Below are 13,699 nucleotides of genomic sequence, written 5' to 3'. Positions count from 1 at the left end.
TGTGTATGGTGGGTGGGAGATGGACTTTCCTCAGCCTTCCCAGAAAGTAGAGACGCTGCTGGGCTATCTCTGCAATGGAGCTGGTGTTGAGGGACCTGGTGAGATTCTCCACCAGGTGAACACCAAGAAATTTGGTGCTCTTAATGATCTCTACTGAGGAGCCGTCGATGTTCAGCGGGGAGTGGTCGCTCCGTGCCTTCCTGAAGTCAACAACCATCTCTTTTGTTCACATTAAGAGACAGGTTGTTGGCTCTGCACCAGTCCGTTAGCCACTGCACCTCCTCTCTGTAAGCTGACTCGTTCTTGCTGATGAGACCCACCACGGTCGTGTCATCGGTGAACTTGATGATGTGGTTTGAGCTGTGTGTTGCAGCACAATCGTGGGTCAGCAGAGTGAACAGCAGTGGACTGAGCACACAGCCCTAGGGGGCCCCAGTGCTCATTGTAATGGTGTTGGAGATGCTGCTCCCGATCCGGACTGACTGAGGTTTCCCAGTCAGGAAGTCTAGCATCCAGTTGCAGGCCCAGTAGGCTCAGCTTTCCAATCAGTTTCTGAGGGATGATTGTGTTGAATGCTGAACTGAAGTCTATGAACAGCATCTGAATGTATGTGTCTTTTTTGTCCAGGTGGGTTAGGGCCAGGTGGAGGGTGGTGGCAATGGTGTCATCTGTTGAGTGGTTGGGATGGTACGCAAATTGCAGGGGGTCCAGTGAGGGGGGCAGTAGGGTCTTGATATGCCTTATGACGAGCCTCTTGAAACACTTCATGATGATGGATGTAAGTGCAACGGGACGGTAGTCATTTAGGTAGGACATTGAAGACTTCTTCTGCACAGGCACGATGGTGGCGCTGCTCGGAGATGTTGAAGACGTCAGTGAGAACTGATCACATGAGTGTTTTAATGTCTGCAGTAATCTCTGGATTCACTTCAAAATTTGTAGGGAGTTCACATGGAGATAAACCATTTAAAACAAAACTCAGAATTGCATGATTTCTAGGGCTAAGATCTGTGAACTTTGGGGTCACCTGGTTTAATATCTTCTCTCTCAGCATGGATGAGAATGCAACAATGTAACACCAGTGACTATAAATGGTCCAATGATGCACATATATATATACTTTAAAGGTGGTTTTAATACTTTAAAGATTGCTCCCAAAAGAAAAATAAACTAGATATTTTAATATGGTTCATGCAGCCTACCATTTCCCCAAGAGAAGGATAATTTTTCCATCTACAGTACTGTGCAAAAGTCTTAGGCATATGCAAAAAAAAATCTCTAAAGTGAAGATGCTTTCAAAAACTATGAAATGAAAGTTTCTAAATATTAAAAAATTACTGAACAGCTAAAAACTATATCAAATCTCCCTTTGCCTTTAAAGCTGCATCAATTCTCTTAGTACACTGTCGTGTAGTTGTTTAAGAACATCGGGTGGTAAGTTTTCCCAGGCATCTTGAGGAATTTGTCACAGTACTTCTGTAGACTTTGCCTGTCTTGCTTGCTTCTGTCTCTCCAGGTAATCCCAGACAGCCTTGATGATGTTGAAATCAAGGCTCTGTGGACCATCTGTTGCAGGACTCCTTGTTCTTTTTTGCTGAAGATAGTTCTTTATAACCTTGGCTATGTGTTTGGGGTCATTATCCTGCTACAGAATGAAGATGGGACCGACTGATCAGTTGCCTCCCTGATAGTATATTGTGTGATGGATGGGAATCTGCTTGTATTTCTCAGCATTGAGGATTTCATTAATTCTGACCAGATCACCAACAGTATTTGTATTAAAAAGGACTTCAGTTTGATGTGTCTCTCGTCTGATGCACTCAAGATTCTGTGACCAACCACGATGTTTCTTGTCCTCAACCTTGCCCATTTCTTTGTGCTTTTGAAGAGCTTGATAAGCATGTCTTAAAACTCCTGTCTGCTTCAAAATTTCTGCTTGGGAGAGACCTTGTGACCACCTTGTGTCTTGTTGCTTTGCTCACTCTTGCCGTGGTGTGAGAATTGATGATTTGAAGGTTAATCTGTCGCATCTGCTACACCCTCACCATTTAGTTTGGATGTCTGTCGCCCAGTTTGATTCCTTCTACATCTGTTTCTGTTTCAGTTAATCAGTTTAGTTCATTCAACTCATTATGTCATTGATCATTAGCACCTGTTTGTTATCTTTGATTAATCATGCACTGGGCTACATATCCAAAAGTAATCTAGGTTTTATTTGAAAAGTAGTCTATTACTCAATGTATTATTTTCTTTAATTAATACATACATTTGTATAGTATTTAATTTTTTTGTAAGTGAATGCCTAAAATGAAATCTAAAATTTGCTCTTTTCTATTGACTCACTAATGCAGAAGATAAAAAATAAACATCTAAAACAAAATTTATTTCAAAAATCTGGACTAATGCATAGTACTGTACATTTGATTTTTATCTGGTGTAGCATCAGTTAAGGGTCTGAATAATTGGTTTGCTTTTATCTAAACTGACCAGGCAGGAATCGTGGACTTCATTTAAAGGAATAAATTTGAAAATGGTTGAATTTCCAGGTTCTCTTCCACAGAAGCAATGTACTAAAACATGTGGCTCCATTTGTAGCTTTGCAAGATGTGAGTATACACTACAGGCAAATGGTGAAGAATGTGACCACAGATGAATCAGAGTATCAGGGTAATGAAGAGTGGGAAGCACTCTTGGTATGTAGATGTGAAAATGGTGTTACTATATGAACGTGTAGAGAGCCATGGGAGAAGGTCAGTGGTAGCTGTGTGAAAAATAATGATGATTAACAAATTAATTTTTAAATTAAGTTTTAAAGCAGTGATTTTGTATCTGACATCATTTATTACAACACAATTATAGTCTCTAATTTTAGCACATTGAAAATTATTGCTCCATTCATTATTTAATTAATAACTCTAATTTTGTTTTAAAAATATTCCAGTCAGTTGAACCATTCAATTCAATTATAGATGAATGTGACTTAGTTCTATTTACTTCCTATAGCTCCTTTTACCTTAATGCTCATACCAAACAAGATTATAAGACATAGGAGCAGAATTAGGCCATTTGGTCCGTCAAGTCTGCTCCGCCATTCAAACATGGCTGATCCTTTTTTTTTCCTCTCCTCAACCCATTCCCCGGCTTTCTCCCCATAACCTTTGATGCCATGTCCAATCAAGAACCTATCAAGCTTTGCCTTAAATACACCCAAAGACCTGGCCTCTTCAGCTGCCTGGGGCAATAAATCCCACAAATTTACCACCCTTTGGCCAAAGAAATTTCTCCGCATCTCTGCTTTAAATGGACACCCTTCTATCCTGAGGTTGTGCCCCCTTGTCCTAGGTTCCCTCACCATGGGAAGCATCCTTTCCACATCTACTCTGGGCTTTTCAATATTCAAAAGATTTCAATGTGATCCCCCCCCCCCCCATCCTTCAAAATTACAACGCATACACCAGAACCAGCAAATATTCCTCATATGATAACCCTATCATTCCTGGATCATCCTTGTAAACTGCCTCAGGACCCTCTCCAATGCCAGCACACATTTTTGTAGATGAGGAGCTCAAAACTGTTCACAATACTCAAGGTGAAGCCTCACCAGTGTGTCATAAAGTCTCGGCATCACATCTCTGTTCTTGTATTCAAGACCTCTTGAAATGAATGCTAACATTGCATTTGCCTTCCTCACCACTGACTCAACCTGCAAGTTAAACTTTAGGGTGTTCTGCACAAGGACTCTGAAGTCCCTTTGCATCTCAGATTTTTGGATTTTCTCCCCATTTAGAAAATTTCTGCACAGTTATTTCTACCACCAAAGTGCATGACCATGCACTTTCCAACATTGGATTTCATTTGCCACTTTCTTGCCCATTCTCCTAATCTGTCTAAGTCCTTTTGCAGCCTAACTGTTTCTTCAACACTACCTGCCCCTCCACCAACCTTCATATCATCTGCAAACTTGGCAACAAAGTCATCTATTCCATCATCTAAATCATTGATATACAGTATAAAAAGAAGTGGTCCCAACACACCAACCCCTGCAGAACACCACTAGTCACTGGCAGCCAACCAGAAAAAGATCCTTTTATTCCCACTTGCTGCCTCCTACCTCTCGGCCAATGCCCTAACCATATTTGTAACTTTCCTGTAGCACCATGGGCTCTTAACTTGGTAAGCTGCCTCGTCTGGCACCTAGTCAAGGACCTTCTGAATGTCCAAATATACAACATACACTGCATCCCCTCAAAGAATTTCAACATGTTTGGCAGGCAAGATCTTCCCTTAAGGAATCTCTGCTGACATTGTCCTATCTTGTCTTGGGTCTCCCAAGTACTCCATAACCTTATCCTTAACAATTGACTCCAACATCTTCCCAGCCACTGAGGTCAGGCTTACTGGTCTATAATTTCCTTTCTGCTGCCTTCCTCCTGTCTTAAAGTGTGGAGTGACATTTGCGGTTTTCCAGTCCTCTGGCACCATGATTTTTGAAAGAGTATTGCTAATGTCTCCACAATCTCTACTACTACCTCTTTGAGAACCCTAGGGTGCAGTTCATCTGGTCCGGGTGACTTGTGTATCGTTTGGTCTTTCAGCTTTTTGAACATCTCCATTGTAATAGTAACTGCACTTACTTCTGTTCCTTCACACACTATAACATCTGGCACACTGCTAGTGTCTTCCACAGTGAAGACTGATGCAAAATACTCATTTAGTTCATCCACTGTCTCCTTGTCCCCCATTATTATTTTTCCAGCTTCATTTTCTAGCAGTCCTATATCCACTCTCATTTAATATTGTTCGCTGGCTTGCTTTCATATTTCAACTTTTCCCTTCTAATGATTCTTTTAGTTGCTCTCTGTAGGTTTTTAAAAGCTTCCCAATCCTCTAACTTTCTGCTAATTTTTGCTTTGTTGTATGCCCTCTCTTTCATTTTTACATTAGCTTTGACTTCCCTTGTCAGCCATGATTGTACTGTTTTGCCATTTCAGTATTTCTTTATTTTTGGAATACATCTGTCCTGCACCTTGCTCATTTCCCCAAAAACTCACACCATTGCTGCTCTGCTGTCATCCCTGCCTGCAGCTCCTTCCAATTTAATTTGGCCAACTCCTCTCTCGTATCACTGTAAAAACTTTACTTCACTGAAATACTGCTCCATCAGACTTTACTTTCTCCCTGTCAAGTTTCAAGTTGAACTTAATCATATTATGATCACTGGCTCCTAAGAGCTGTTTTACCTTAAACTCCCTAATCTCCTCTGGTTCATTACATGACACCCAATCCAGTATAGCTGAACCCTAGTAGGCTCAATGCAAACTGCTCTAAAAAGCTACCTCATAGGCGTTCAACAAACTCACTCTTTTGAGATCCGTTACCAACCTGATTTTCCCAATTGACCTGCATATTAAAATCCATGGCTATCAGAACATTGCCCTTTTGACATACATTTTCTCTTTCCTGTTGTAATCTGTGGTCCACATCCCAGCTACTGCTCGGAGGCCTGCATATAACTGCCATCAGGGTCTGTTTACCTTTCCAGTTTCTTAACTCAACTGGCAAGGATTCAATATCTTCTGATCCTATGTCACATCTTTCTACTGATTTGATGCTTTTTTTTTACCAGCAGAGCCACACCACCTTCACTGCCTGCCTTTCTATCCCTCTGATACAACTTGAAACCTTGTGGACATTCAGCTCCCAACTATAGCCATCCTTTAGCTATGATTCAGTGATGGCCACAACACATCATACCTGACAATCTGTAATAGCGCAAGAAAATTATCCACATTATTTCTTATACTCTGTGCATTGATTGTATAACACTTTGAGTGCTGTATTTCCAACCTGTTTTGAGTTTGCATCCCGAATGCCCATCCTCTGGCTGCAATTTTGTCCTATCATCTACCTGCTGTTCCTGCAGTCTTGACTGCAAGCTGTCTTTGCTTTTTTACTATCTGTCCTATTCCGAGTCCCTTTAATCCGGTTCCCACCCCCCTGCCAAATTAGTTTAAACCCTCCCCGATAGCTCTAACAAATCTGCCCATGAGAATATTGGTCCCACTCGGGTTCAAGTGCAACCCATCCCTTTTGTACAGGTCATACCTCCCCCAGAAGAGATCCTAATGATCCAAGAAACTGAAGCCCTGTCTCCTGCACCAGCTTCTCAGCCACACATTTATCTGTCAAATCATACTGTTTCTACCCTCACTAGCACGTGGCACAGGTAGCAATCCAGTAATTACTATCCTGGAGGTCCTGCTTCTCAGCTTTCTACCTAACTCTCTAAATTCTCTTTTCAGGACTTCATTGCTTTTCCTTCCTCTGTCATTTGTACCAATATGTAGCAAGACATCTGGCTGTTCTCCCCCCCTCCCTCTCTAAAATGCTGTGGACGCATTCCAACATGTCCCTGACCCTGGCACCTGGGAGGCAACATACCATCTGGGTGTCCTGTTCACATCCACAGAATCTCCTGTCTGTTCCTCTGATTACTGAGTCCCCTATCACTACCGTTTCCCTCTTCTCCCTCTTTATCTTCTGCACCACGGACCCATGCTCAGTGTAAGTAACCTTGTCTCTGTGGCATTCCCCAGGAGGTCATCCCCCACAAAAGTATCTAAAACTGTATACTTATTTTTGAGGGGAATGGCTTCAGGGGTGCACTGCGTTATTCACATTTACATTTGTCCTGACAGTCAGCCAGCTACTCGCCTCCTGCAACTTCTGGGTGACTAATTTCCTGTAACTCTGATCGATTATCTCCTCACTTTCCGTACAAGCTGAAGGCCATCCAGCTGCTGCTCCAGATCTCTAACATTGTCTTCAAGAAACTGCAGCTGGATGTACTTCACGCAGATGTAGTTCCCCAGGAGACTCTGGGTCTCCCAGGTCTCCAATGTCCAGCATGAAGAACACACAACAGCCATTTACTACAGCAAGAGAGAGAGAAAAAAGAGAACTTTAATAGAAACTTACCTAGAGCCAATGCCTCTTTTGAGCTGAAGCCTCTCATTCCTACTCTCTCCACTAGCCTGACTCCAACAATGGGCACCCTGCTTTTCCCTTTTGTACCTTTATTTAATTTGCTGTGCTCTGCTCCCTCTGCTGATTGGACCTTCAGAATGTCCGAATGCCCGCTAAGCTCCTCTTTTAAACAAGTGTCACCGACCTGTGAGAAACCTCATCGCTGTGCTTTGCTCCGGCCACTGATTGGGCCTCTGGAATAAAAAGGGTTCTATTAAAACTTCAACATTCAATCATATCCCAGGATTTTAAGCCTTTTGGGGAAAAAAAATTAGATTTCTATTGCTCTTTGTAAAAAAACTTGATTCTTAATTTCAATCCTGAGCCATGAATCTCTAATTTTAAGATTATGATACCTTAATTCTGGATTCACCATCAAAGGAAATATATTTTTTGCTCATCTTTCTTATCTAACCATTTGAACCACATCAGATGACCTGTAAACTTTTAAACTCAATAGAGTGCATAATTCAGTTGATGATAACTTCCCTTACCTTTAAACTCTGGTGAACCTATTTGAACTCCTATGAAGATCAACACATATCATTCTAGATATGCCTAGAGTTAAAGGCAGTTTTCCCACATGTTTGACCAAGGCACTGTACCACTTCCTTCCCATTGCCACTCGTTTGATGAAAAGGTCATTCCATTGGCCTTTTCCATTTCTTTTTACACCCACCTGTTACTTTTTAATGATCGTTCCCCTACAAGTCCCATATTTTCTATTAAGAAAATTAATTTAAGAATCATTAAGTTGCTTTCATGACTTGAGTTTAGCTTAACCATAAGCTACTGTAAATGACTGAATTGTATCTGAACATTTTGACATATTTGATAAATGTAAATTAAGGCTTCATGCTAATGAGAAACAATGGGGAAGAAATTTGTTCATGATTGCTAGCATTATCTGATAAGATATGTGTATTGCATTTTGTTTGCAAATTTGATTCCTTGCAATCAATTTGCAAGTACAACACTTTACATTTAGTGTTTACAGCATCTAAGATGGAATTTCTATTCCACCCACTTTCAATTCAAATAACAAAGCAATTCCATGAAACGTGTTCCAGATCAATGTATGTTTCTGGAGCAGGAGCACTTAATTGCAGCTGTTTAAAGAGACTTAAGGACTGTGATTTCTAAACCTGGGACTATATTTATGGTAAACCTTTATACATCATTGTTTCTGAAGGACATTAGGGCCTTGGGAAAGGGACAAAGATTTGTTAAAGGGCTACCAAATACAAGAGAAGTTGCATAAGTAAAGTGACTAGAGAAGCTGAGGATGTCATCCCACTGAAGTTTCATACACTGTGTTAGTAAAACAAGATGAGAACTATTTTTATAATAAATCAGTTTCAATTTTCACTGGCTAGAAGATTTGTGTGCACAACGGGTTTAAAGTAATCATTAAAATAGCTGGGGCAAATTGAAATTGTGCTACATTTTGTGATGTGGAGTGCATTCTCTGAAAGGTGGTAGGAACTTTCATGTAGGAAATGGGGGTGTACTTAAAACAGACAAATCCATTGGGCAATGAGAAGTTGTGTTTATGTTGTATTTTAACAGCAGGATGTCACAAGACACCTACAGGAACATTGACAATAAAAAAATAAGAGATTGTTTAATGTCATTTTCTGTACACAATTGTAAAGCAGAACAAAATAATTGGATCTAATTCAGCATATAAAGCACAAAAGATTAAAAACACAATAACAAAAACATAATAAATATAAATACTTAAGATCGCTTATGTACGTGCATGGATTGATTGTATGTCCATAATGTGTCGTTAGGCACAGAAGTGTCTGTAAATAAGGTGACTGACAAGAAATAATAAAGTAGTGGTGGTTGGGGCCATGGATGGGTGGGTTTGTGGCTGGAGGTGTTGATCAGTCTTGCTGCTTGGGGAAAGTAACTGCTTTTGAATCTGGTGGTCCTGGCATCAGTGCTAAGTAGGCTCCCTAACAGGAGTGGGACAAACAGTCCATGAGTAGGGTGGGTGGGATCGTTCATGATGTTACTGAACTTTTCCAGCACCTTTCTATATATATATATATATATATATATATATCTTTGATGCTGGGTAGGCTGGTGCCAGTGATGCATTGGGCAACTTTAGTTATCTGTTGTAGAGCCTTCCTTTCCGTCGCAATGCAGTTTCTGTACTGTGCGGTGATGCAGCTTGTTAGGGTTCTGTCTACCGTAGAGTGACGTGATTATGGATAAGCAAATTCCAGCTGACTTCATCCTCCTCAGAAAGTGGAGGTGTTAGTGAGCTTTTAAGGTTATTTAGGATGTGTTCTGGGACCAAGAGAGGTTGTATGAAATATGCACTCCCATGAGTTTGAAACTGCTAGCAATTTTCACTGCTGAGCTACTGATGTAAAGTGCGGTGTGAATGGTGGAAGTTCTCCTCAAGTTGATGACCAACTCTTTTGTCTTGCTGACATTAATGATAAGGTTATTTGCCTGACATCAGGCCTCGCGCTCTTCCACCTCCCTCCTCTCTGTGGGCCATGTCATTGTTGATGATGAACCTCACCACTGTTGTGGCATTGGTGAATTTGACAATGTGAGTACTCAAGTATTTGATGTGCTGTCCTGTGCTGGGGGAGGGGCACCCGTGTTGAGGATGATGGGGAGGGAGGTGCTATTGTGCATCCTGACTATCTGAGATCTGTTTATTAGGAAGTCCCAACACCCAGTTGCACAATGGTGTATTTAGACTGAGGAGTTGGCATTTGTTCACCAAGATGTGTGGAACAATAGTTTTGAATAATGAAACTGTGGGGAAGGTGGGCATAGTCTTTGTCAAAGAAGTAGATCTTAAATAATGTCTGGACTAAGATAAAGAAGTTTACAGATAAAATTCCGTATAGATTCAATTCTTGCAATTGAGGGCAAACATGCAATGATGGAAGGAAGGAATTTGGGACACAGAATTGTCCCAATTCTGGGACAATTCTGGAAGCAGCTACTGAAGGAATCACTGGGCTAGAAGAGAAAGCATGAAGAACTTGAAATTTAACTGGGATCCTTTACACAACTGTTACAGTATTTGAATCAAATCAGACAAGGGTGGTTTGATAATCTGCCCATTCTGTGTCCAGACAGGCTGGAGTTCAGAACAACGTGTGGAATTTGACTAACATGTAAAATACTGAGTGATATTGCCAGGATGGATATGAATAGGATATGCCTTCTTGTGGGTGAATCTACAACTAGGAATCATTAATTTAAGTCAGAAATGAACTTTAGCAAGGCCTTTTGATGAGGTCCAGCATAGGAGATTGGTCAAGAAGGGTCAGTCACTTGGCATTCAGGATGAGGTATTGGAATAGACATTGGCTTCGCAGGAGAAGCCAGAGAGTGGTATTAGATGGTTAGCTGTCTCACTGGAGGCCTGTGACTAGAGCTGTGCTGCAGGAATTGGTACTGGGTCTGCTGTTATTTGTCATCTGTATCAATGATCTGGATGATAACGTGCTAAATTTGATCAGTGAATTTGCAGATGACACCAAAATTGTGGTGTAGTAGACAGTGAGGAAGGCCATCATTGTTTGCAGCGGGATTTGGACCAGCTGGAAAAAATTGCTCTGAAAATAGGCAATGGAATTTAATGCAGACATGTGAAATGTTGCACTTTGGGAGAATAAACCAGGATAGGTCTTGCACGGTGAGTGGTAGGGCACTGCAGAGTGCGGTAGAACAGAGGGATCTGGGAATATAGATTAATATTTCCTCAACAGTGGCATCACAAGTAGATAGGGTTACAAAGAGAGCTTTTGGCATATTGACTTTCATAAATCAGAGTATTGAGTACAGGAGTTGTGATGTTATCTTCAAGCTGTGTAAGATGTGGGTCAGACCCAATTTGGAGTATTGTGTGCAGTTCTGGTCACCAGCCAACAGAAAAGATATCAATAAGACTGAAAGAGTGCAGAGAAAATTTACAAGGATGTTGCCCGGAACTGAGGATCTGAATTGTAGGGAAATGTTGAAGAGGTTAGAACTTGGTTCCCTTGAACATGGAGGAATGAGGAGAGATTTGATAGAGGTATACGAAATTGAGGGATGTAGATACAGTAAGTGAAGTCAGCTTTTCCCACTGATGTTGGGTGAGACTAGAACTAGCGGTCATGGATCAAGGGTGTAAGGTGAAAAGCTTGAGGGGGAGCTTCTTGACTCAGAGGGTGGTGAGAGTGTGGAGTGAGTTGCCAGTGGAAGTGGTGGATGCGGGTTTGACTTTGATAGCTACATGGATGGGAAGGGTATGGAGGACTATGGTCCGGGTGCAGGTCAATGGGACTAGGTAGTTTCTGTGCTGTATTCTATGACTATTCTGCAACCATGAGGCCTTTTTTCTCCTTACTCTTTTGGATTACTCTTCCTCAAGTAGTGTGTTGAAATATTTTTAAGACAAAAATTTAGATTGATACTTGATAAGCAAGAGCGTGAAAGCTTACCACGAGTGGACGGGAATGCAGAATCAGTGTTACAGTCAGATTAGTCATGATCATATTAAATGATAGAGCATGTCGAGTGGCCTAATTTTGCTTGTAATCTATACTTAGATCAGCAAGCAAAGGGCAATGGATTAACATGACTCAGTGGAAGTTGGGACATAGTGAAACAGACTTCTACACTATCAGATGTGGGAAAACCACTTGACAATTTAGAGAACAGAAAAAGTGATTTTGAACTAAGATTGGGTGTACTTGATGTATCATACAGTGTCTTTGGGTGGTTTTCCAGAGGGCATGGTTTGAGAATAAGGGGTAGGTCATTTAGGACAGAGTTAAGGAAAAACTTCTTCTCCCAGAGAGTTGTGGGGGTCTGGAATGCACTGCCTTGGAAGGCAGTGGAGGCCAATTCTCTGGATGCTTTCAAGAAGGAGCTAGATAGGTATCTTATGGATAGGGGAATCAAGGGATATGGGGACAAGGCAGGAACCAGGTATTGATAGTAGATGATCAGCCATGATCTCAAAATGGCAGTGCAGGCTCGCAGGGCCGAATGGTCTACTTCTGCACCTATTGTCTATTGTAAGTGAGAAATATAAAGTGTTAAGGATCGATGCCTAGGGAACATCAAAGGTAATGGTGTGGTCAGGAAAAATGAAGTAATTCAGTATGATTATGTCACCATGACAGAGAGACAAGAATGAGAGCAGTCCTATTTCTCATTCTTTATAAGAAAAGCTGGATAAAATGGAGAAAAAAATGGTGTGGTCAACTACATTTGTGTTATTTTGTCAAGGACAGAAACACAGGAGAGGGAAGTAAATAAATGTTCCTGGAAAGGCAAATGTGATGTTTGACATGTGAGAGTGAGGATGATTGGATTACTCTTGCAGAGCTGGCACAGAAATGCTTTTTTGTGGTACTGTGATTTTGTTCCATAAATTGTCCATTTTTCCCCCTTTTCAAATAATAAATGCCTTCATTTTGCTTTAAATAATCACTGCCGGTAGAACATGCCATCTTCTTTAACTCTTCTCTTCCCAGATTTCTCTCTTGGTCTCAAAAGACTAAAAAAGTTAAACATATGTACTTGAATCTAATATGCTTCACTCATTACCAATAAAAAGACCTTGATATCATTAAGAACAGGCACACATCAAGTGCTCAGTACCTCATTGCCTTTAACTGCATTGTGAAAAGTAGTCATTTCTATATTAATTTTCCATCCAATTCCCTAGTCCAGAAATACCAGTTGACCGTTTTGCCTCTGTGACAACCACAGATCATTTTAGCTACACCTCCCACTTTTTACTTGAACAGTAGGTGCTGGCAATGTAGGATAAAGGTGTGTCAACATTTCTGGGTGGATTGGAAATGCTGGCCAAACACAATATTCCATTTGACTTCCTTCCCTAAACCAGTGATACACTTCAGCCATTCCTGGTCCTTTTACAATTTGTCTCCCTTTCCCTTTCTTTCTGTTAACCATCCCTTACCTATAACTTGTACATGTCTATCAGACCATGATTGACCTGTACATTAAACTCCATCTGTATTTTTTTGGCTTCATGTTCTTTTACGTTTGTATTTACTTCAACAGTCTTTTGAAGTTATTAATTAAGTGGCACCCTTTGTCTGGGAGGTGTTCTTCTATCAAACCTTAGTTCCTTTTCATCTTGTTCTGAATTTAAGATTTCCAGGCTGTCCACCTTTCTCCGAGAAGTCCTCACCAATAGGACAAGTTCTCTCTTCCAACAAGTTGGGTTTTTTAAAGCCCAAAATCAATTCATTGTTGTACAGCAGGCTTGGTTCACATGATCTATCCAGTAAAGTAGCTCCTGGAGTATCTGTAGAGTAATAGAGTACAACAGTGCAGTGTTACGAACCTCGTAACTAGGTGTCTTACCAGCAAAGATAGGAGTGTCCGTTGGAGTCTGGTGATACTATTTTCAACAGTATTTATTAGTAAAAATACACAAAAATAATATCAATGCAAATATACAGATAATATACGTCATCAATACTAAACCTAAAAGTGCGGGTATAATAATGATGAATAAGAAATAAGCTCTGTTGTTGTCTAGGGGATAATGAATTGTCAGATGGAAATATAAAGTTCAGTTCAGTTCATGCAGGCTGCAGTAGTTGTTGGTCACGGTGTTTCAATTGTTGGGGAGAGAGAGAGAGAGAGAGAGAGAGAACAGTAA

The sequence above is a fragment of the Hemitrygon akajei genome, chromosome 10, assembly GCF_048418815.1.
Source record: "Hemitrygon akajei chromosome 10, sHemAka1.3, whole genome shotgun sequence".
Lineage (NCBI taxonomy): Eukaryota > Metazoa > Chordata > Chondrichthyes > Myliobatiformes > Dasyatidae > Hemitrygon > Hemitrygon akajei.
Note: the sequence above shows the minus strand (reverse complement) of the source record.